Source organism: Nothoprocta perdicaria, unplaced genomic scaffold (genome assembly GCF_003342845.1).
Source record: "Nothoprocta perdicaria isolate Ctin4 unplaced genomic scaffold, notPer1 scaffold_4, whole genome shotgun sequence".
In the NCBI taxonomy this organism is placed as follows: domain Eukaryota; kingdom Metazoa; phylum Chordata; class Aves; order Tinamiformes; family Tinamidae; genus Nothoprocta; species Nothoprocta perdicaria.
Window position 1 is genome coordinate 11,299,705 of NW_020455643.1, and position 24,613 is coordinate 11,324,317.

General features: G+C 42.2%; 1 protein-coding gene and 1 long non-coding RNA gene across 5 annotated transcripts in view; one reads left to right on the plus strand and one right to left on the minus strand.

Moving 5' to 3' along the window:
- The window catches only part of MB21D2 (Mab-21 domain containing 2), a 65,176-nt gene extending 63,638 nt beyond the window's left edge, over positions 1–1,538 (minus strand). For all 3 annotated transcript variants that reach the window (XR_003250377.1, XM_026045310.1, XM_026045309.1), the window contains exon 1: positions 1,424–1,538. The gene's annotated coding sequence lies outside the window, so the exon portion shown is untranslated. The remainder of the gene's footprint in view (positions 1–1,423) is intronic.
- A 15,631-nt stretch (positions 1,539–17,169) lies between these two features.
- LOC112952486 lies at positions 17,170–24,105 on the plus strand. 2 transcript variants are annotated; one of them, XR_003250391.1, is made up of 7 exons: positions 17,170–17,343; positions 17,437–17,525; positions 19,817–19,953; positions 20,082–20,210; positions 23,216–23,344; positions 23,599–23,673; positions 24,087–24,105. It is a non-coding gene; the product is annotated as an uncharacterized LOC112952486 (long non-coding RNA). The 2 variants fall into 2 exon arrangements; XR_003250392.1 differs by lacking the exon at positions 19,817–19,953.
- The last annotated feature ends 508 nt before the right edge of the window (positions 24,106–24,613 follow it).

A 24,613-nucleotide genomic window follows, 5' to 3' on the forward strand; every position in this document is an offset into this window, starting at 1 on the left:
CAGTGGTTCTTCAGCTTCCTTAGAATTTGGCCCTGAACGTGAAAGGAAGGAAGCAAAGGAAGGAAGGAAAAATATCCTGAAGGTTGTTCAGGGCTCCTGTAGCCAGTGACTGTATGTGGGCAGATAGTCTATTGGCAAAGAGTGGCAGCTCCTGTCCCTAGCAGTGCTCTGGCAGGCTCCCTTGGCTGTCTCACCTTCCCTAGAATAGTGCTCTGGGGTCTGTACATTAATGTGCCCTATGATTCCTGGTATCAATAATACATCTTGGCAGTAGGAGAGAAGAATTGGGGTTTCAGATGGAACTGCTGTTCAGGCTCCTCTCTGAATCAGAAACACTCTTCACTGCCTACGTGGGAAGACACATGCAGGGTTTCTTCCTGCATGCAATTTTCTGGGTTTTGATCAAATTCAGACACCAGTTTATAGCGTCAGCCTCTCAAGCTGTAATCCAAGGCTGCAGGGTCTGGGTGGGAATAACGCTCTGCAAGAAAGAAGTTCATTCAGGACCAAGACCTTAGATTCTTTTTCRGCCCTTTTGCTCTGTGGTGCCTTTTCATGGGGTTGTGGGGATGGTCTTCTATAATTTCACACTGTCCTTTCTCCCAGCCACCAGTTCCCTGGTCTTTGCCGTCTGTTTTTGCTTTTCTTACTCTAATGAGTGGCTGGTACAAATAGAGGTGTACAGCATAATTGAACTCCCTGAAAGTATTTGTAAATAAAAGGTTTTCAAAAACCTTTTATAGGAAAGCCCTATAGACATTAATAGATAGTGAACACTTTTCTATAGGCATTGTTTTTCCCCTAGTCTATAGAATTCAATGGAGAATTATATTCCTTCTAACAAACCCCAAAGGATGATTCAGAAAACTGTTAGAAAGGATCTAATTCTCTGTAATTTTCTGCAGTAATTGAGATAAAAGCCATTCAGGGTCTATTACAGTTCACGGGATTTTTCCATGGGAAAATAACCGATCAGTTTAAATTCTCCGTGGTTACTTAAGTGAAGTAAAGCCAAATACTAATGGTTGTTTTTAGTTTTGTTTGTTTGTTTTCAATGAAAAAAAAATCCCTTTCATTTCTGTGAGAATTTAACTTCATTTTAGGAGATGTTGAAGACCCGTGATTAAGCCCACTGGTTCTGAGTTTTAGAGCAGGTCGTCAAATTCCACCTTCTGCAAGACCCAAACCACCTAAATGATTTTTCCACTTCTTCCTCCGGGCTGGCGGGKCCCGAATGCTCCACAGAGGCACCACACCCAGCAGTAGGTCGCACTTGGCTAGCACGTGAAGGCTCAGGGCTGCAGTGACCTCGGGGATGGTGGCATATGTGGGCCCCTGCCAAGTGCTGAGTGTAACGCCACCAGTGCTGTTCCCATCGCGCGCTCGGGGAGCTCTCTGAGGCCCAGCTCTGCTCAGCACTTACCTGTTTTGTCCAGCAAGCAGAGATGATGCTTCTAGACTGTTGTGTTCGTCTTGTCCTGGTCTCCATATCCTCTGTAACATGAAGGGCTCTGCTGACCTCTACAAAGAATCCACTGCGGAGCCTCAGGAAAACATCATACATGGGAGACAAGAGAGAAGGTGGTTTTTTTTTTTTTTTTTTCCCATAAAAGCCATGATTTTGATAAAATCCATATATTAAAGAACATACAGCCCCATATCACTCCTGTGTCATGTTTTGGAGCTCTCCATGTGAGGCTGTGACCTACATTTCAGACCACATAAAGCCTGGAGCGAGAGCCCTGCCAAATCCTGATTTTGCTGAGAGCACCACAAGATTTCTCACTGACTTCTCTGGATCTCTGGCATGAGGGATTTGTCCAGTCCTACAGTGAGCCTGCTCATGTAATACTATCTGTCCATGCCAATAGTTTTTCCCTTCAGCCTTCTCCATTCCACCTTTCTGCTCTGTTAGCCCTTGGGCTAACAGGGAATCAACTGCACTGGAACTACAACAATATTTTCCTTTGTGTGGCGTTTTTCAGCCCCACATCTCTAAGAACAAAGAGTTTTAGTACCACCACCCTCTTTACATACAGCTTAGAGCTCTTCCCTGGGGAAACCACAAAGCTGAGAACAGAATATATTTCAGATCTAGTCATCTACTTTGCTGCCTGAATCTGTTTTTTCCCTGTCTCATTATCCACCTCCCAGATGCAGCACGGAAGGAAACTATTCCTGCTTCCAGGAGCTGTGTGACAGCAGAGCCCAGCTGATGATAACAAGGTCATTAGTGGCTAGGAGGGCTGCAAGAAGTCATCCTATGCCTTAGTGATAAACTGAGGCCTATGGATAATGGGCCTCAGGTTTGCTCATCACCTCTGTTCCCCAGGGGGCTTGTGGAGGTGTTGGATACGCTCATCAGTGACAAGACTTCCTGCTGGAATTACTGCATCAATTAGCAAAATGAAAAAAACATCCTTCTGCTCTCTCCACTTCAAGCAGCTCCTTCCTCCCAGCTCATGATGCCCTCTTTGCATTTTTTCCAGAGTGATTTATTTCATCTTGTGGTGCATTGCAAAATTGCCCGGCCTAGCACTGATAGTGATGACCTATTTTGCCTCCAAAGACCAAAGCATGGCTTTGATTACATCACTGTCCCAGCCATTTTAAATCCCAGCCACTTAGCAGCAAACTTGGAGTAAGCAGGTCACAAAGAGTTCAGAAACAAATGGCTTAGGATGCTAAATCTCCACTACAACACATCAGTGGCAGGACAGTCCAAGCAAATAGATGGTAAATCCTCACGGCACCACTACAGAATGGCAGTGCCATCCTCCAGAGAGCAAGAAAGGACAGAGAGCTCTCTGAGCACACCCATTTCTGTTTCTATTTAAAGGCTTTCGCTTGGTGCTTATGAAGTTACTCTAACCCATGAAAGCTGCTCCTTCATAATTCGGCATCAGCTAGGTGCGGAGAAAGGACATGACATAAGGTTTCTCATTTTATCCCTGCCCATATTGTTTTGTGGCTATGCAAGTCACCACACTGCGTATGCCTCAATTTCCTCACCTGCCAAGTGGGGATATTCCTGGCTGTGTAGGTAAGTTCAGTGATCTCAACTCAGAGAAGTCCTTAATGGTGTGCCTGCCTTTGAGCTCATATTGAAATCTTTTGGGGAACATTGCTGAAGCCTCCCTATTAAAAAAGAGGATTGAAGGCATCATAAAGTCCATTGTAGTCAAAAACCATCACTGGTAATCTCTACTYTACATTAATTTCCATTGGGACTTTGCTGGTGATTACAAATTTCTCATTTCCCAATGAATATTTACTCACATTCGGAGTGACAGAAGTCAGACTGCACCAGYAGATATTTTTTTTCCACTTTCCAGTTGTAAACTGTGCAAACATTCATTCAGCTGTAGMCAAACTACCATAAATCATCTGCTGACATTTTTATAGAAATGTATTTTGTKTCTAGATGGTGAGGAGATCATCTCATGTTTCCAAAAGACTTCTTCCCAAAGACAATGTTTGCCTCAGTGGTCAGTTAGGCACCCAAGAGCTCCTATACTATTTKTGGTGAGTTTTTTGCTATCAGCAAAATGATTTTCACTAGCCCATTTACATGAATGAATTTCATTCCAAATCCTAGTTTTGAGATTTTGAGCTGAAAAGCCCCGTGTAAGTGCCTAGGGTTATTTTCAATTAACAATATTTAATTCTGTGATCACATTTTTCCTCTATCTTTAGAGCCAGCATATTAATCCTTTGGAACAAAGATGGCTGCATTTTAATGAGGATTTAAAAGAGGGAAGTTCTGCTCTAGTACACAGAGTATAATAGATGGTTTTTGTGATCTGTATCGTCCATCCAGTCACTTTCATTTTCCCAATAAAATCTGGAGAGCAGCCTGTTCTATCTCCTGCTATTCATTCCACTTAGTGTTCAGTGTGAGAATTTGCAGCTGATATGTGATATTSCTTATAGGCAATATGTCACAATAACACCAAAGAAATTATAGTATTGTCCTCTTCAGGCCTGCCTGCACAACACAGCTCAGAGAAGCATTCCTCTTAATTGTGTTTTTTAATGTGTTACCTCCTGGTACTGAAGCATAAATGAATCCCTGGTCAGATGAGGTTCTCCTCAGAAAACACTGCACACGAGAAAGATTTCACTGCCCAGCTGTCTTTCTGGGCAACCTTGAAGGGCTTTGTGAAGCCAGATCTAAGGAAGTTCTTACAGGTGTATCTAATTTCAATAGGTGGTGTTCCCACAACCAGCTGAAGATTTAAGAGGGTAAAATGATGGTGCACTATTTTAGGAGACTTCGCTGAGCAGAAATGCCTGAGATCAGAGATGGGCTATGGTGAAGCATGATTTCAGCACAGAAGCATAGATATTCCAGGTCTTCAGGCATCATGGACTTTGTTTCTCTTTCCAACTGATGCAATGAGGTGGCTTCTCTGGACTCAAGGGTGGCTGCTATAAACAAACTCTCTAGATTGGGAAGGCCCTGATTTCCACAGACATTTCAGTTGGGAAAAAAAACCTTGGTGTTGAGATGACCATAGTTTAGAAATGGATGTTAGGTTGTAAGTTGATGGCTGGAGATATGTTAACTTTGTTCTGCCTTTCTTCCATTTCTTTGGGCCAGAGGATCACTGACCCAGGGTGGCCTTGCATGTGYATCAAAAGAGCTCATTTCTGTGTTGAGACCTGTGTTTCTGAGGACAGCTCCTTGCATGTCCTGGGGATGCACTGAAGTCTGAACCCWAGACAAAGGTTGAAGTGTACCCACTTTTTTTGGTATCTGGTTCTCTAAACTACAGCAGTGTGAGATTCACAGCTCACATTTTGCTCTCTGAGCTCTGCTTACACCTCAGCTAAGCTCCTTTCCTTCCCTGCTCCCTCAGGGCAGCCCTCTTCACTTCTCCTGTTTCCAGCAAGCAGAGCCTGTCCTCTCTTCCCAGCAACCCCACACACTCCTGGACCATACGCCTGCAAAAGGATGTTCTGTTCTCCTCTTCATTAAGAAACAGTGCAAGTCTCCTCCCCGTGTCCTAGAAACAGTGATTCCCTGCTGGCCCTACAGGCTGCCACGGCACTGAGTACCCCTGGTCCCGCTGGTTCTGCAGGTGACATTCCTCCTCCTTGCTTTGCRGAGGTTCCCCCAAGGCCATCTTTGCCATCCTATGATATGATGGTAACTGAGCCCTTCTAGCTCCAAGTGGATCATTTCTTCTTTCATTTATCTCATCTCAGAGGGCCCTGGAGGTCTGTTCCTATTCATTTTACTTTCTGGTGGAGCTGATTTCCCTGTTTCCATTTGATTTGCTTTCATTCTCAGACCCTTTATGTTTCTCTTTTTTAGGGAGGCATGTTCTCAGATTAAATACAAACTGTTATTATGCTCTTATTTTTATTATTTTAATTTTGTTCCTTCTTCACTGCGATGCTGGACAGTGTGCCTCCACAAGCAGACTGACAATCTACCGAAAGGTTAGCCCCACAGTCCCACCGGAGCAAAACCCCACAGGCTTTTGGAGAGCTCTGCTTCTAGCCTTGTCATCGAGGTCTGCAATGCACTGTGTGGCCTCGGGAGTGCTTTGCTAGTGGCATTTGAGACATCAGAACTGCACATTGCTGCAAAACCTTAGAGCCTTAGCTTGCGAGGGATGGAACTGCCTCACAGGAGGCAGCTAGCACAACGCAGCTCCATCTCCTCTCACTGTATCCCCTGCTTGGCCAGCTCTCCAAGACGGAAGATCCCTGGATGAGTTTCATGCAGTACAAAGAGTGTTAGACTAAACTGGAGACATGGATGTGCTTCCAGGCCCACAATAGAGGGACCATCTTCATTCTACACCCAATTTGCACTGAAGTCCATGCGACTTGGACAACCACAGACATTTTTGCTCACTTTCTAAGTCACATCTCTAGGATGCATGAACCACACTATAAGAAAATCACAAGGCTTATTCAACGGTAGTGGAAAATGTGTTTTGCTGTCATGGGTAGAAGGCACAGCTCAAGCTCTGCAGACAGGAATACAGAGCAGAGTATTATTCCCCTCATCCTGCTGTAACTAGAAAAGCAAGGAAAAGTTGCTCCCTCCCCGCTCCATGCTTCAGGACAGGGATTATGGTGTCTAAGGAACCATGAAGGAGAAACTCTCAACAGCATTTCCAGCCTTCTCCGCAGCCTGTTCTTGTCGCTGTCCTGAAAAGTGTAAATCATGTTCCAGTGTAAATCAGGACCCAGTACATCTGTCATGTCTTGGTAGCTGTGTTAGCRGGGCTGTCTGCAAATCCCCTGAGAATAATGTACTTGTGCTGCGGGATGACATCCCATAACGAGATTGTGGTATTCCATAACCCGCGATTTGCTATTTATGACACAGACAGATTTCATAAACAGCAAGGCTTCCAGGAGACCTGCTGGGCTTTGGGGACAGTCATAAACTGGGGACCCTTGGAACCCATGGAGCCATAATTCAGATTCATAGGAGACAATTTCTTAGTGCTTTTAGCTACAAATTAACTACAAATCTGGCTCTGTATTTGAATGTAAAACATCACAGCATAAAATACATGTAGAAAAGATCAAGAACTGCATATATTTATGAGCCAACTTATATTGATCCAGCTACATTTAATATAGCAACTACAATATAAAAAAAATCCTCATCTAAAAGAATTTCATTTATTTCCCTCAGAGATTTAGACAATTAATTCCTTTTAGAATAAAATTCTGCTTGTTTTGTTTTTGCTCCCAGTTATATTTTATTTATAAAAAGCTTAAGAAAAAATACATCATCCTTATTTGTGGAAATACATATAAACCCACATCCTTTCCTGCTGTGCTGCGAGCAGTTTATGTATGTATCTATGCCATGTACAGATCTGCATGTACCTTCATGCCATGGACCCTCTTAGCTAAGTTACCCCTTTTTCTCTCCACCTCCTTRGGAATTACAATGTAAGCCATACTTGAGACTAAGTAGCTAAGCACTTCTCAACTGTAAAATTAAACAAATGGATGYATTAACGTTTTAAATCCTGCAGAAGATGCTTTGCTGAAGTGACCTGTCCATGGCCACACAAATACATCTTTGTCTATRAGGAACAGATTTCAGTGTCTCTGAAATCTGTCATATCAGTCTATAAAGTTGCATGCACTCCATTTATGGTGTGTACTTTCTATTTACGTATATACAAATATATTTTTGTTGTTCATTTGCTCCATTGTCCATTTCCATGTGTCTTGGTCTCCTAGCTTGAGAGCTGACTATGGTTGCAGACAGACAAGAAATGCACCTACTCAGTGCGTATTTACACAGTGAAATCTCCTGGAACTCTGACCTCCTGCTGTGGACAGACAGGGCCAAATCCCACCCTTGGAGGAACGGACAGGGCATGCCCGACATCAGCAGTGTTTTGTCTGCTGAGCCACCGTGTGTGCTTGCCTCACTCTCCATGCGCCTCACTCAGGCAAAAGGCTTGTAAAGGGGCATAAAAAATGCCCTGATGGGGTTTATCATAAAAGGTAGAATCAGGCCACTAACACTGGCCATTTAAATCCAGMAGGTCACTGATTCTTTTGTGCTGATGTGAACTGGCTTTATGAAAACCAGGCTGGGTTCCCTTTGCAGTCTTTCCATCATGCATTACTTACCATCTGAATTTCCCTGCATTCAGAGAGTGCTCCCACCCCTTCCTGTCCTGCTCACTGAAGGAACAGTTACTTTGAATAAGATCCTCTTTTTACAACATTCTGCCACAAACCACAAATGTCAGCCTGTGACATCAGCCTGTGCAATCCCAGACATTTATAACCACATATTAGTGATTTTCCCATTTCTGAAATGTCAATACTTTTTGCAAATTAATTTACATAYACTTCTGCCCTTTAAAAAGTGTAGTATGATGCAACTGCAGTGATGGCCCAGAGTAACTGCAGAGTTTGTATTCCAGAGACACTGCCTCCAAGTGAAGAACTTCCCTGCAAAGAAGAAGTCTGTACAGCCTATGGTCTTGATATCCAAACTTCAGCAAAATGCTATAGTCACCATCACTAAAATCACCAGTAGCCCAATTATTACTGCTAGAGCCTGGAAACTTGTCCTTCCCCTGGTGTTTCTGTTTCCACCACGCCTGCCTCATGCGGTTCTCCGTTACCTCAAGGCAGGCAGCACATTGTGCTGATGGGCTTTGGGTGACAGATCCTGCAGGGAGGAGGGTTCTTCCAAACGATTTACCTCAGCTGGAGTTTTACAAAGGAGAAGAAAATAAGGGAAAAGTGGGAAGATAAACCCGAGAGATAATGTTCAAAAAACTGGGCTACCCCACGGAGCACTTTGAGTTTCCATCATGCATTCAGGCCCCTGATTTTTACATCCAATCAGTGCAGTAGCTTGAAAACTTTGTGGCAGTTGACTAAAAAAAATAGAGGCTTCTCCTCTATAAATGATTACAAAAATGATGCAATGATTGAAGCACGGTCCATGCTATTCTATTTTGTTTTAAGTCATTTCTGTTAGACTCTATCCCATGTATTCAGCTTTGTGAGTTCTGATCTCTGTGTTGGTAGCTTAGTATGGAACAGCAGGAGTTTTCCCAAGCAGGGGCACTGGGGAAAGAAGATGGGGAGTGGCAGCCAGATTGCCTCGGGAGGTCATTTGGGATGATGATATAAGTAAATTAGCTGTATGCTTCTGTAATACAATCAGTGGCAAAGTAAACCTGACAAATGCACTGCTATGGCACTAATGGTAATAATTTGGCTGTGAAAGCTGAAACTGCATGTGGGTCTCTCAGAAGTAGTTTTCACACTGCTTTCCATCCCAGGAAAATAGTTGTTTATCAATGACATACATTCTGCTTAGATTTCCTCAGTTCTCTGCACAGCTAAAAACATTTGCCATACTTGTCTTAAGCATCTCCATTTGCAGAGCACTGCCACGTGGCAAGAGGCACGAACTCCTTGGCAGGTCCTAGAGCAGGGCAGCGCTCTCACTGCCAGCTGGGACCTCTGCCTGCTCGTGTAAGCGCTTAATTCACCCTGAGAAAAAGCAAGCAATGGGCTGGATTAGTTCTTAGCAAAACCCTTTTGACTTCAGTGGAGTTTCCCTTGCAGGGAACTTGTCCTGACACCCTCACATTGTGCACTCGAGCACAGCAGCAGAGGCTCTGGCTGGTCAAATCCCACTTGAGCCTCCTGCCAGGGTTTTGGAGCAAGGAGAGGGGCACTCTGGCAACGCGTCTCCTGCAGAACTATATTCTTCCCTCTTGTTTAGTTAAGTTGACACTGACAAATTTGAATCTTTAATTTCTGCTGTTTGGGGCTACATTACCAGTGCTCAAAGCTCAGCTGGCCTTCTGATTAAAYACCCAAATCACCCTCCATGGAGCTCAAAGTCCAATCTCCTCCAGTGTTTGCTGTGGTCACAAGCAGCAGCAGGACTGATGTTTGGCTGGTGGGTGCTCTGGGGCTCTCCCCTGCAAAGAACAGTGTCTCTGACCCTGAGGCAGTTTACCCCATGTATGGCAAGTTGCTTGCTTAAACAAGTGAGGATTGCAAGCAAAGTATGTTCCAGTATGTCAAGTAGATGCTGAGTAAGAGATGTAAAGTCACTTCCCTCTCTGGAAAAATCCAAGATGAGGGAAAAAAATGGATATAACCCCTTCTGAAAGGGCCACACTTTGTTCTCTGAGCAGTAAGTACAATCATTAGCCTCTTGGATCTCAAATTCCCTGTAGGCTATTGCTGTGAGAAAGTATTGTACCCAGCATGATTTATGCTTTGTGACAGGAGATCCTGTGCAGAAACTGTCGGGAACACATCGGCACTAACCTATGGTAAGGCTGGCATGAATTTCCCTATTTCTTGTACCTCACTGTCATTTGTTAGAGCTGAGGAACTTCACAACAATAACAGCAGCAAAAAATATTTAATGCTATCTTCCTTTCACTATTTCCCACTAATGAAATTTGCTCTTTCCTCAGAGAATCTGGGACCTGCTCCCTTGTTATCCTTAATAAAGCAGAACTAGCCATTTTTGAAGAAAAAAATCTGGACTTTGCTGGTGRATTTTTGATTAAAAAAAGAAAAAAGAATATTTTTCACCAGAATACATTTCCATATATGGAAGATACTGCTGGAAAGATGATCTAATGGAAAGAAAACCTCTCTCTTCCCACCCAAGTAATTATCAGTGCCAAAAATCATCAATGCAGAAACATGTAATTCCCATAAATGTCCAGCTGTTGTCCAAGTCAGAAGGGATCAACTCAGTCAAGAGTGTTTTCTCTTTGATGAAAGAGTAATTCCATGTTTTTGCTGTTTCCTAAAGCTGAGACTGCATATCTTCCAGCAGTTACTTAGTTGCTGCGATTGCAGAGGGACCGAATTTTCTCCTTTTTTATGCCTCCCTCCAGGTCTGCATTCTTATTTTCTGTTGCTGAGAAATAGAGAATTGGAAGATGAGCCCAGACTTCCCAAATTATAGCAGTGGGTGTCTAAAGCCTACTTCTGAATTCTTCACATCCTTCTGCAGGTATTATACCTTGGATGAACCATCAGTCTCGGCTGAGGCACCATTCAATTTCCTCTTCTATGTCTGATCCACATTTAGATTTCCTCTGCTCTGTTTATTCCTGGTGAAGCACTGGAGCAGTCAGTCTGCATTCCCAGGGTGGTGCTCTATGGCTTTACCTTAGAACTGTCAATTTAGAAAACTCCAATAAAATACGTTTTTATGACTGGACTGGGCTCAAAGGTGGTCTGCTCTAATAAAGGGCCCTTAAAATTTTTGTGCATTTTATTTTTTTTTGTTATTTAAAATTAGATATAGCTACATTTGAATAGGTTGGCTTTTGAGCTGCTTCAAATGTCACTCTTCTACTACAGTAGGTACAAAGATGAAGTTATATGGTTGCTTAATGATCTCTGAGTTTTTACAGATAAACACAACTGTGATTTTCAAGCTTGTAAAGGTTGAAAGTACTCGGTGCAAAAAGTAAACTGTGAAAAGTTGGGGGGAAAAGCTGCTAGGGAGGAAGAGCAGCAGAGAGCTGGCAAAACTGAGTCCTCTCCCCTTGTAAGCAGCTGTTTGTCTGATGGTGGCATTTCTGAAGGAAGCGTGTGAAGGGAGCAATAATCCTTACAGGTGGGGCCTCTGGGCTGACACCAACAAGAACACCTGTCTGGCAATCACCACTGCCAGCGAGGGCCCTGGCGGATAGCAGAGCTGGGCCAGGAGTAGGAACAAAGAGAGACACCACAAACATTTGTGTCTGGAGAAGGTATCTGTTGTCCTGTCCTCAGTACTTTATGGGCCATAAAGTACTGAGATATGACAAAATCCAAAAACGTGGGTGGTTTTGGTTCACTGGTTGTTTTTTGTTTGTTTTGGTTTCTGGGAGTGGTGTTTCAGAGGATATGAGCTCCAGAGCAGGCTGTTGCTTTGGCAGTCCTGCTGCTTGTGACTGGGGAAGCCCCAGTGCAGGTGCGAGGATGGCGCACTGCCACCTCCTTGGGGACACCGAGCACGATCTGTTATTTTATTGCCACTGGAAGTCCTGGAGGAAATATTTCAAATATTCTTCAGTTCTAAATATCACAGGAAAACAAATTTGCACTAGAACAGTAAAACCAGCCAAGCTAAATAAGTCCCAGTGGAAAGGATAAATCTTGCATTTGTCTAAAATGGCAATAAGAGGGACAAACGACAATAGGCCACATACAGGCCTTTAAGGATAATGAGCACACTTTGTCACAGTCTGAGGAGAGCAGAAATGGCAGCTCATCTTTCCGGTGAATTGCCTCATGGATTTGGTTCCTGGACTTTCACAGGGTCTTGGGCTGATGGGAACAGCACTGGCCTGCTACAGAGCAGCAACCCTGTGGACCCTTCCCATCTCTCTGGCCACCATCATTTTCAGGAGATAAACAACATTCAAGAGAGATCGGGTCAGTCAGATGAGGCTTCCTGCTTTGCTATTGTACTTTCTGGTTTGGTCATCTCCACGGCAAAAAGGGATTTGTGGAAGCTGACAGCACCTTCACCAAAACATCCAGAATATTAGCATCTTCCCTGTCTTTAGAAGTTAAGTTTTGTCTGATCCTCCCTTCCTATTGGCATCATTTTACAGAATCACAGACTGGTAGAGGTTGGAAGGGTCCTTTAGAGCTCATCCAGTCCAACCCTCACACCCCAGCAAGCTGATAAGCAGTGTCAGCATGTTTATTTATTTCTCTTGTGGCTTGGATACTTTCGTATTTACAGAACAAGACAAACCCAAATTATATATTAACATTTATTTAGCTACAAAAATAAGCTCTTTGCACCCAATGACCTGTTCCTTTCTCCACCCTCAGACAGAAACCTCACCCAGCATAAAACTCAAGTACATTGTCCTGTCAATCTAACACAGCCTTGCTGGGTTGAGACAGGATTTGCTGGCCAAAAGCTGGACTCTCAGATATTAATTCTTTTGGTTCCCTAATGGGCAGATCCAGTAAGGACACCCTGCTTGGCCTCTGCTGCTCTAACACAGAGAAGGGTTCTTGAAGGCAGAACRGGTTGGAACCTGAAGGTTTCTTAGGTGGAAGTCAGTAATTGAACTGCATCAGTTACAGAATGAGAAGCAGTGAATTTTATGGGTCCTAACTGGCTGCAGCCAACCTGTATTTGTCATACAGGGCTTTATTGCCATCCACAGACTGCGTGTCTCTGCTGAGATCAGGCTCCCCAGCAGACAAGGTGTGGTACCAAGGCACACTGAGTGACAGGCAGTGGTCCAAAGACCTCGCAGTCCTAACATATAGATGACAAGAAGAATACATTTTTATCTCCATGCTACAGACAGAGGAGAAAGTACTAGCAGAAAGTACCTCCAGTTTGTATACAGCAGCTCAAGATCCTCAGCTTCCTGATAAAAGTTGTTAAAACTGCGTTATTTCCATGTTGTCAAAAATCATTATTTGGCAGGCAAAGGCAGCATAACGTGGCACTGCCTTGAGCGAGCACACTTCTTATCCAGACTTATCAGATCTGTGCTAGGTGAATATGGCTAGATTGCTTCCAGACTGAGGAGGGTGATTACTTAGCCACTTCCATTCTCTCCGTTTCAACTTCTTTGAATTTCTTTGCATTAGACTTAGCACAGTCAAGGCAGCATCTGGATACACTCTGAAAGATCTGTACATCACTGTGACAATGGTCTATGATAAACTAGAATGCGATCCTATATCTTCTGCCTGGTTTCTAAAAGCAACTTTTCAAGTTGGCCTTCATTGGAGAGGCACATGTATTCCAGAGCTAATGGGTGTGAAYATACATTCCCATGCATGCAGTTAGTTCACCATTAACTTGTTTCAGTCAGAGAGATTTAAGTTCCTTCCTGGCAATAGTTGGGCAATAAAAATGTAATATTTATTTAACAATCACCATAGTACTACCAAATTATATGAATTCATTTAAAATGTCAACATCATCTATCACCACATAAGTCACTCAAACCAGATCCAAAGAGAAGAAGAAACAATCTCAGATAAAAGTTATTTTTTTTCCTCTAAGTTTACAGTCTTTCCAGAAATCTCTGGAAATTTATTAGATTATAATTTCCAGAATCTTTTATATAGTATCTTTCATCTTGATACATCTCAGAATATATGTCTTCCATAAGAAGACTGGTTCTTATGCAGATATTTCAGGAATGGCTTATGATTTGGGATGGTTCTGTGATAAGGGCCCTACCTTGAGATACCTGGAAACGCTGAAAATATTTCTCATGCCTGAAGTGCTCCATCCAGGCCTTTAAATTTTAATGACTACAGGGCCTCTGTTCTACCCCTACTCCATTAAATCTAACATTATTTTTTTTTATTCCCTACTGGAAAGGTTATTATTATGTCTGTGAGTTTTCATTTCCAGTATGCTCTAAGTCACGCAATGTCAAAGAGCAGCATTGAAGACGGTAACGCTCCTGTGAAGGATTCCTTTAAACTTTGTACTTTGTATAACCACAATCTAAGGCAATTAAAGAACATGATTTGGGGCATATCTACACATGCAACGTAATGCAGAGATTCCAAGCCTACCACTGATTCATCCAGAAGCTCCTCTGACTCAAAGTACCCATTAAAAAAAAAAATATATATATATATATAGAGAGAGAGAGAGAGAGAGAGAGATTGGAATCAAATTCCAGACTGTGAGCTATGATAATGTGCATCTTTTGGTCTCTTTAAGCATCAGGAAAAAAAAAATCAGCCGATATACCTAGGTATACATTTTAAATGGCAGCTTCTTCTTGTTCCTAGACAGGCTGCCTGAAAGACCAATAGAGATACTTAATGGAAATAGAAAGACTTCTATTTTAAAGAGCTTTTCTGATTAGAATAAGCTTGTCTTGTTTAGCTTGAAATGCCCTTGAAAAATTTTGTTTCTCACAGGCCATCAAGAGGTCAGTTCCTAAATACTTGTAAAATGAGGCATCAAAAAGACTAATTACTTGTCAAAATCTGAGCCATTAAAACCAGAATTCTCTGCTGCTGTGTTCAGTTGCTTATGGTGCAGCAAATCAAAAGAGCTTGGGCCAATACTTTCCATGAAGCTATGAGCCTCAAGTTGGGAAGCATAAATTGTGGCTGCTCAGAAGATCCTACTTGTGCATTTTAAAAATCACAGAATGGTTGGCATCGGAAGGTTGGAAGACAATCTCTAGAAATCATCTAGTCCAATCCCTGTGCCCAAGCAGGGACACCTAGAATRTGTGGCACAGGGTTGCATCTGGGCGGGTTGTGACATCTCCAAATCAGTCTTTACCCTCACCCTACTGCCACTCAGTAGATATTCAGGAGAGTACATGGCAAGATCACTTACAGTTTGACTTTATGTGCCTTCTACTGTCTGTTTAGACAGACTCCAAGGACAGACATCTGGATGGTATTGACAGAAATGACCTTGCTATGAAGTAGGGACAGCAACAGCTCTCAAACACTACAGGAGATGTCCTAAACAAGGACCATATTATCTTTCCAATTGCATAACTCGGAAAAATTCTACCTCCTTTCAATAATATTTCACAAAAATATTGAAAAAGTTTTGGGAAATGTAGAGCAAATTAAGGGCATTTCTTTGTAACCTCCAAGACTTTCAATAATCTATGAGATTCTGATAATTTTATCACTCCTAACCTGTCTTTTTACTCCATTAYCCTGAGGCCTACTCCCCCTCTTTAACCTCAGGCCTCAGACTGAGCTAAAGGCTCAGGACGTCCAAGTGTGTTTCAAGCCTTGACTAGGCTCACTGTGGGCTCAACGCAGGCCTGACCGAAGACATTTTTTGCATGTTTCATATAACCAGATCTGGATGGCAAACAATTGGCCTCAACCTTGGCATTGTGGCCTTGCCACAAGGCAGGAGGCAAGAGCAAAAATCACCACAGCTATAGGTTTAACCTAAACCTTGAACCCTTCCCTTGCTTTTCAGGCCTATACGATCATTAACCCCAAACATTAAAATTGAGGGGGATAACAAGCACAGTGCTTCTCTGTCTGTTCATCTGCATGGTACCCAAGCCGCTGACAGCGTTACGTAACYACCGAGGCGAAATAACTTGCCAAGGGTTGCTCGGTTGGCCAGTAGTGGAATAAATAGTGACTACCCTACCCACTGGAGCATGCTGCCTTGCTGATGTGTACCAAAGCTCGCTCCTCTGAGCCCTGGGTGCGGTAAAAACGGAGTTTGAACTTCAGGAAGCAATCGCATCCAAGTTCCTGACAAGCTGAGTGAGCACCACGGATCACAGTAAGTTCACTCACTGGAAATGAAACTAAGCAGCACGAAAGGAAACTTGCCGTCCCACTAATATCGACTCATCACCTATGGCTCAGCAAGGTGGTGCCCTGCTGAAGAAATACTAGAAAAAACAACCGAACCCCAGTCTAATRTGGATAAAACAGTTTCACTCACAGGAGCTTTGAGTTTGCCAGTTGGCACAGACTTCTGACAGGTGGTTCAGTTACGGAGAAGAAAGGAACACAACCAAACTCTTCAGTAACCATCGCTCTTCCCCGTCCGCGCTCAGCGAGGCCAAGCGCCTCTGTTCCCGAGGTGCCCCTTGCCCCTCTGCCTCGGGCGCAGCTCTGCTCACCCGCTCACAAGTCCCGGCTGCCACCGGGCAGTTCCAAGGGGGCTCGGGCCGGCTGGGAGCGACTGGAACTGGTTCCGAACAGTTGCAGGCAGCTCTGGGCCTCTTCCGCCCCGTGTGTGTTGCTTGTCCCTGAGCGCTGCCAGGGGCTTCCTGCTGCCCTGACGCGCCCCGGCTGGGCTCCATCGGGGCAGGCCCCATCAAGGCGGRCAGGCCCCAGGGCAGCCAGGCTGCCCCAGTAAAGCCTATCCATGCCCTAGCATTATGCCCAGGCCAGAGGCTCCAGCTTTTAATCCCAGCTGCTGTCGTTCATGCCTTGAACCACCCACTACCCAGTTCGCTGATAGGCACAAGTGAATAACATAAYGGTGACACAAGGCTGGCAGCACCAGCGATTTACCAAAGCGAATCCCCACAGCCGTATACTATCACCTCACTGATAGCACACTCACTTTTAGACCAGCCAGGGAACCCTGGCAGTCTCTCAGCTGGAAGAAACCTCACCAGTCCTTACACTCTTCAGTGCACAGTTTTTAGCTTAGTGATTTGCTTTCCTTCTCTGGAGATATTCAAATCTGAGCATGGCTTAAGCATCGTCTCCCTACTCGGACATCCACATTTCCCCTACCCTCCCACTCTTCCTCTCTGGTGCTTTACTCAGGTGAATGTTCTTTTCTCTGGCCTAAGGTGCTAACTAAATTAATTAAAGTAAATTAAATCACAATTGGGTCAGAAAGGTAGATTGACATGTGAAGAGTGGGGGAGATTAAGGTTAAAGAGCTCATTTTGCTGAACAGACTTTCCAGATATATGTAAGGCTTTCTTTCCCTTCCACTCTCTGATCCCCTGTGACCTCTGACAAATCCTCTAATTACACACTGCTCCTCCCTGGGAAGCGGGAACACACCTGTATCTTTGAAACCTAGACAAGGTGAAGCTGTTTGAGAAATAAGGAGCAAACCCTCAGCTGGTAGCTTGGGCATGTGTCTTCACTAAGTGAGTGGAATTAGGGTGATTTATTACCCCCTAAGCCTTTGAGCATACTAGTCTGGAAACTTTCTTTTGGCTGGCTGCATGCAAAGAYAGCCTAGAGCAGTGCTTTACAGTCCTCTAGTTGCTTAGAAGATTTTTCTAAGCATATTATCATATTATTTTCTTCATTTTATTATCCTCCTGGATTTATATGTTAACAATAAGGCAACTGAACTGTGGGATGGAATGAAAGCTATTTTCCTCAGTAAGATGTTAACTGATTATTATACCTAATTTTTCTTTTCTTTATTTCTATACAGCTTTTCTCACAAATTATCCTTTGCTCTCCTCCTTGTAGAGCAGCTCTGAATAAAAAGTAGAAAATTCCMAGTACTTGGGAGCACCATACACTCCAGGCTCGTTTAGAACTACAGCAACAATTTACAGGTTTGTCTTTCTTGAAAGCCCTATGCTTACAACATTAATAGGGTGAAGAGAATTGTTTCTCCTTCTATTGCTTTCACTGTATTCAGAGGTTTATGAAGCATTGCTAATTCTCTCATTTTGATTCTTGTCGTGTTAAATTATTATTACAAACCTTAGCTGGTGGAATTAGGTGGATGCTTTTTAACTCACAGCTGGTGTTTTGCTTAAGAATGGACAAGGGAGAGAAGCATTTTATTTCTTTGAAAACCTGACTTCATAACCAGRCAGTGATCTAGAGGTTGAGAGCTCTGAGGGAAATGAATAAAAAGCAGATATGAACTTTGTGATTGCTGGGCAAGTCACAAGATAATTTCTAAAGCCTTATGTGCATTTTCAACTATTACAGTTATATGTCCTTCTTATGGTACAGATGTGTTGTTTATCATCCAGATAAAGCTTGTTCTTTCTCATTTGGTTTGGCTATCAAAAGAAGGTATTTTTTTAATGTATTCTGTTAGTTCTGGTTACAGAGTATGTATAGGCATTTCTGCATGCATTTCTGAATGCAAGTTTTTTCCAATTATATAAAAATATTTTTACAATGAGGGTGAGAAAACACAGGTATCAGCGAGTTGACCAAAAAGGCTGTAGGGTCTCCAAGCAGGAGCATGTTCACATATTTGGTTGGAAAAGGCCCAGACTCACTTGGTGTAACTTTGAAGTTACACATGCTTTAAGGAGGAGCTGGACCAAATAAGTTCCATAAGTCCTTCAACCCTAAATTACTGTGTGTTTCTGACTTCATATGCATTACAATGGGCTTGTCTAGCTTGGGATGTTGGCTGGTACAATTACAATCAAAACACTGCTCCAGTTTTGCTTGTACAGTTAGATATATGGGTATGGTATCCTGAAGTAAAGCTATATTCTGAGGTTAGTGATCTGCTTTGGAAGTATGGTGTTGCCACTCCTTTTCCTTTGGCACAAGAAAGGAGGGGAGAGGGAAGAYTTTATGTGGAAGATCACACCTATTTGTAACAAGGCGTTGCTGCAGAGATCCAATGAAAGYGTTTTCCATCTCTGCATTGTAAATGCTGTTTAAATAGCAACATTCAGCTCTCAGGGATCATAGATGATTTTAGTATAATGGCAATATTTTTTATCTTTATGAATCATGTTAATAGTCTCTCATCTCATTACTCATATCTAAGAGAAATCAGTGATGTTCTGCCAGAACTGAATGTCTAATATACCACAGACTTTGTTGGCAAAAGCTTCAGCATCCCCCTTTACAAGAACTATCATTTCCTCGGTTGCTTTGTTGCCCCTTTCTATCTACTTTATTCTGATATAACATATCTAGAGTCCCGTTTTCTTCCTTCTGTGTCCACATCCTGTCCTGATGGCACTGCTTCTTAGCAAATCATATCATGTTTAGAGACAGAAAGATCATCTTTTAATTTAGATCATAAAGGTAAGGTACATCCATGTATCCTGTTAAAGGGAAGGTACATGCATGTATTCTGTTCGATAATCAGCATTTACTTCATGGCAATGTGAAGCTCTAGCTTAGTAGCTCTTTATCTCTTGTTTTTTGTCTGGATTTGATTATCCTGTGATTTTTTTTCAGAGTCAGTGGCAAAAGGAGAAGCTTGAAGTTCTAGAACGTATGAAGTCTGTATTTTGACCAGAACCCAATTCAAGCCATTTTATCTTGATCAAAATACAATGATGATTTCTATAATGTCACACTTTGAGTTGGCTCTTACAGAAAATACTGCCTTGCAGTTTTTGGTTTCCAGAGGAGTAGATCACGGTCATAAACTAAAAACATCATCCTGTGGTTAGCTGTGCTTGCTAAGCTTTGTTCACACAAATTTTTACATATACAGAAGTATGCAAACACACCCAGATGTCACTAGAGTTTAAATGCTTTGCTGATGAGAAACTTTGCTTACCTCCTGAGATATAAGCCTTGCTTTCTTGCATAGCTCAAAATTCAAACAATGTTTTATAAAAGCAGTTGTCTCCAAAGCAAACAGCAGAATGCTGATCACTCACTCTGAACCAGTCAATGACACAAGTAGTCACCATTTCTGKTTAGCTCATTTCAGATGTGGAAACTGTAGGACAAAGTGCAAATAGCAGTGCATTTCACAAGCTCCATGCTTTGCTGGAGCTCTAAGTGCGTTTAGTTTGTGATTTGGGCACAGACTGAGCAGCAGCTTAACTCTCCAGTTTCCCTGTACAATAAAAAGCAGTAGAAGTTGCCAAAGTTTGTGAAATTAGCTTTTTTTTTTTTTTTTTTTCAGCTGAGCTTGGGCATCTCTCAGTGGATTTTCCTGAAGACTAGACAGTGACACCTGTGGTATAGATAATGGTGAACAGCATATTATTCCAACAGTTCTGGGCAATGCAGGATTTAGCTCTGCAAAAGCCATATGAATAGGTGTGGATTACTTTTTGCTTTTCTTAAAGTAATTAGTAGATCTGAACATATTTAAATAAAAGTGTGGGTTTTTTTCCCTTAATTTTTGGGGGAAGCAACTGCAGTAAACAACTATAATTTTATTTCAGGAGCCATTGGAAACTCAGGAGGCTCTCTTACAGTAGGAAGTGACTGTACCTTAGGACCTGAGAGGAAGCAGCCTTATCCAAGAGATAAGGGATGGGAGAAGTTGCCCTTCCTGCAGCGACTAGGAAGAGGTAAGAAGTTTGCTCAGGGCCTGAGGAATGGGATTGGAAGTCAAAGAGCTGCACCAATTTGCCTGGGACTAGCAGAAAAGATCAGCCAAGCRTGCACAGCTGTTTAGATCAGAGTTCATGTAAGGGAAAGGCTTTCTGGTACTGGGGTACTGAGGAGAGAAGAAACAACGCAGGCTTGATGGATTTCAAAGGAGTTGCAGTAGTGAGCAGAAAGTTCATATGSATCTCAGGATTCCTTAAGCCAGACTGCAAACCTGAATATTAGGTAGACCCTCATCTGTAATATGAGTTTTGCCAAGATAATGAGTCAAGAGCCTCCTCTCATTTACACTAGAATAATTCAGGACCAGCACCCCAATCTTTAGAGCAGAATGGAATTAAAACAATGCAAGGGCAGAACTGGACCTTGGCAGTAATCTGAAGCTTTTATGAATGTAGTTAACTTGGTTTTATGAACCCTTTGCTGGAAAATAGAATTGTGCCTCTGAAAGAAAGTGCTATGGGAGAATGGACTCTGTGTACCACAGGTGTGCTATATATTTCAAATCTCACACAATAAATGTAAAATACATCAAGGTGCAGATATGAAGACTGTTGAACTCCAGAGAGACAAAGGCAGTTAGTTAAACTGTCATAAACCAAAAAGAATGTCCCTACACAAAGAAGGCAGTTTGAAGAGTTAAATCACAGCAGTTTCTTCCTGTCAGAGATCTGTTTCCCAATACATATTTCAAAATGCCTTTTTATATCTCATCTATTATTAAAAGACAGACTTACAGAAATGCCTGGACTTATATAAACTGTCTTAACTGAAGATTTTACTAATCTCATGGAAAAAAGAAATCTGTTATCATATCAAGTAGGGAGAAAGTTGCATTCTCCTCCGCATGGGAATTGAAATACATTGTGAATATATCTCAATTCAAAAGTAAGAAAGCGYTTCATAGTTATAACTTCAGTAATCCACTACTTATATAGTACTCATTTTAAGCACCTAACACACTTGTGAATGTTACCTTAGCAATGTATTTCTTCTAGCATTTGGATGAAGGCAAATACTGCCAAAGCTTTGGAGTTTGGAAATCTTTCTGTAGAGAAATGACGGCTGAGAATGCTGACCAAAAAACTACTACCTTTTCCTTTCTGTTAGCTCTGTAGAAAGGGAATTAAATTTTAATCTCGCACTTGCACTTCAATATAATTCTACATTCAAAATTATAATGGCTGTCAGATCAGGAAGAAAGCTTGAATTTCAAATCTAAGCTTTAGTACACAGAGCCAACAGTTAGGAAAACAAACTCGGCTTGTGCTCTTCTGAGCATAGGTACACTTTACTCATCAAAAAAACATCAATTTATTTTCTAGCAACAGATTTTTTTGTGTACTTCCTCCTCAGCCTATCAAAGCATGTTGCTCAACAGAGCAAAGGTGGGATTAATTGCACTGCTGTATAATCTAAATTCGTCTGATTATGGATTTATGGGTGTTGATGGTCTGTTTCATAACTCCTTATAGCACGTTTATTAGAGCAGTGATTTGAGGGTAGCTGCAGCAGGAGTCTGTCACAGGCAGTTTTCTGAAGGAATAAGAGCAAAATCTGGCAATTTCTTCTCATATATGACACCAATGGAGGCAAAGAGGAGCCCAAAAAGCACTAGGAATTCCAGAATCTGATTGTGACCYAGGTGTTGTGCTACCAGCTCCAATTCGCTCTTTCCTTTGGACATTGGAGGAAATTATTACTTAAATGGGAAGAGACAATAAAATTACAGGGTTCCTTCTACCCACTCAAGTTGCCTCAGTTTAACAAAAATTATTTCAAAACCCAATGTAGTTAAACTTATGCCAAGCCCAGTAAGGTTCATTTATATTGTCTAAGAATCAGATAAAGATGTTTAAATAATTCATACATGTTTACTAAATTGGGTATATTCAAAATTAAGAGAAATTGCACAGGATTTTGCCCTTAAAAACGGACATTTAGTTTAAAATTTCTTCTAGATCTAGCTTCAGACAGAACRGGTCCTGTGACGCTCATGTGCTGTAAATGTATCCTGACAAGAACCAGCATTTAATATATRAACTGGTGACATCTCTGCTTCATGTCAGGTAGCAGCGAACCAGTTTATCTCAGTGCCATTCTGAAGCTCAGCTATCTCCAAAACCATAGATTACGTGAAGAAGGTTGTATAATTTTCCTCATTATCTAGATTTACCTATCTCCCTAGCAAACCAATCTCCAAACTCACAGGCTGAGCATTAGCAGTACATTGAAACACAATTGCTATTCCTCAGAGAATACTTGGACTCAAGAAAATGGACTAACTAGATTTAGATGCTTAGATACAAACTCAATTATGTTTCTTAGTAAAAATGTGTAGCAAAAACTACACTMCACAGGACATACTAGAAAGGGTGAACTTCAGAGTTTGATCACGTCCTTCATTGTGTAATCTTTCTTGCTTGGGACAATTGTTTCTTGGTTGTGCCTTCTCTGCGCTGTCCCTTTCCTGGAATCTCACWCTGATTTTCTTGTCTGGGAACAGAATTGCATATTGCAGAAATAAAAAGGGAGTTCCTTTCTGTTTACTGRCCATAAAGAAAATTGCATGTGGTATATCCCTGTCCTTTCAAGCATGTTTCTACACGCTGCTCATTGACGAGCCCTACTACTTGCCTCCTTTCTTGCAGGCTTTGTTGGAAATCTGTGTCATGTAAAGGCAGTTGGTTCCCCTGGGTGGCCTCTGTACCTCATCAAGAGGCACGAGGTGAGGGAAATTCCTAATGTTGTCTGCAGATGAGATCTGGCATATGGTTTCAGAAAGAAACAGAGCAGTATATTACACATCAGGAGGTCAATCATAGGAATTAGTTGTCTGTTGTGCATCACTTGCAGCCTTGGTTTAAGACACATGTAAAAGGTAAATTCTTTTTAAAATTGTAAAAAGCCCTRCCCTGAAAGAATTTTATCTTCATTGTATTAGAAATGAAGGTCTCCTTTTCAGGTTACTGTGCAGTCCAGACCAATACAAATGGCAGTGTCTTCCAGACACCTATCAGAGACACGGGTTGTAGATGGGAGAAGACAAATAGCTGGCCTACAACTTGATCAACTGGATTGTCAGGAACTCAAGGTAAGGTCATACCACACTGAAGTCAGATGGTGACTGAAGGAGTAAGTTATTTCCCTGTCATCTTTCTCCATCTGCAAAATTTATATTTATATTTAAATATTTATATATTAATATTTATCCCTTGATGAAAAGCCATAATTTGTATTTTGTTTAACCATTCACCAAGTTCCAGAGCTGGTATGAAACAGGGGTGGCAAGGTGACAGGAAAGTGCAGTCTGGGTGCAGACTGCTGCATGGCTTGTTCTTTTGGCAGTGTTCTTGGAGCTGCAGTGCCTGAGATGCATCATGGCAGGAGTGCTTGAAGACAGTGCATCATGTGAATGGACAGGTTTGCCAGAGAGTCATCTTCTTTCCAATGTGGTCAATAATCCCCTAGCCAGGAAGGCTTGTGAGGCTGCTTGTGGAAGGGCTGTCTCTTATCAGAATGATACAGAGCAGCATAAGATTCAAGGGGAAGCTCTAAAGCCATCTGTGGAAGCAAAGCATCTGTATAAAAGCAGGGAATGTACCTGACCTGCTGATATCTGTTACAGTGCTTGAGGCAGCTGTCTCAAAAATTACCCCCTGCTGAACTAAGATCTCACAGCCTTGCTGAAAATACTGGGTGCACTCAGTGCAACTTTYCTGTGAAGGTCACCAGTATTACTTTGCCTCTCACACTGAGCTCTTCTCAGTTGGACTAGGAAAATGTGACCAAAGGTTTTCTTCATGGAATGAGTTTCYTTTTTCTCTAAATCACAGAAATCTTCCTTGAGGACTGACTGAAGGAAGAAGAAAAAAAGAAAAAGAGGGCATTTTTTGGAGAAGAATTTTCACTGGAGAAGAATGAATACAAGTCAAGCCAACATCAGCTCCAAACATTCTCTGCATTTTGTTGGGATGTAGCAAAATGCATAGACCTTTGGTCCTCACAGTTGTTAAAACTATTAATATTTATCTTGAAATACATTTATGTTCCTGCTCAGTCACTCTTGATGCTTCCTTCTTTGTTTTGTTTCTGTAAGTACTTCCACAGTTACTMATTAATGACAAGGGAAAATCTTTTGCACTGAGTAAGGAGAAAGAGTTGAGGAAATGCAAGGCACTTTAATTTTAAGTGTCTACATGACCTTAGTGAAATCTTAATGACTTTAACCACCAGAATACAATCACAAACATGAAGTGGCTAAAACTGAGCTTCTTCAAAGACCCCCAGCTCTCAGATCCATCCTTATTTTAAATAAAACAGGGTTTTCCAGGCTATGCAGGAACCACTGTACACCTGCTAC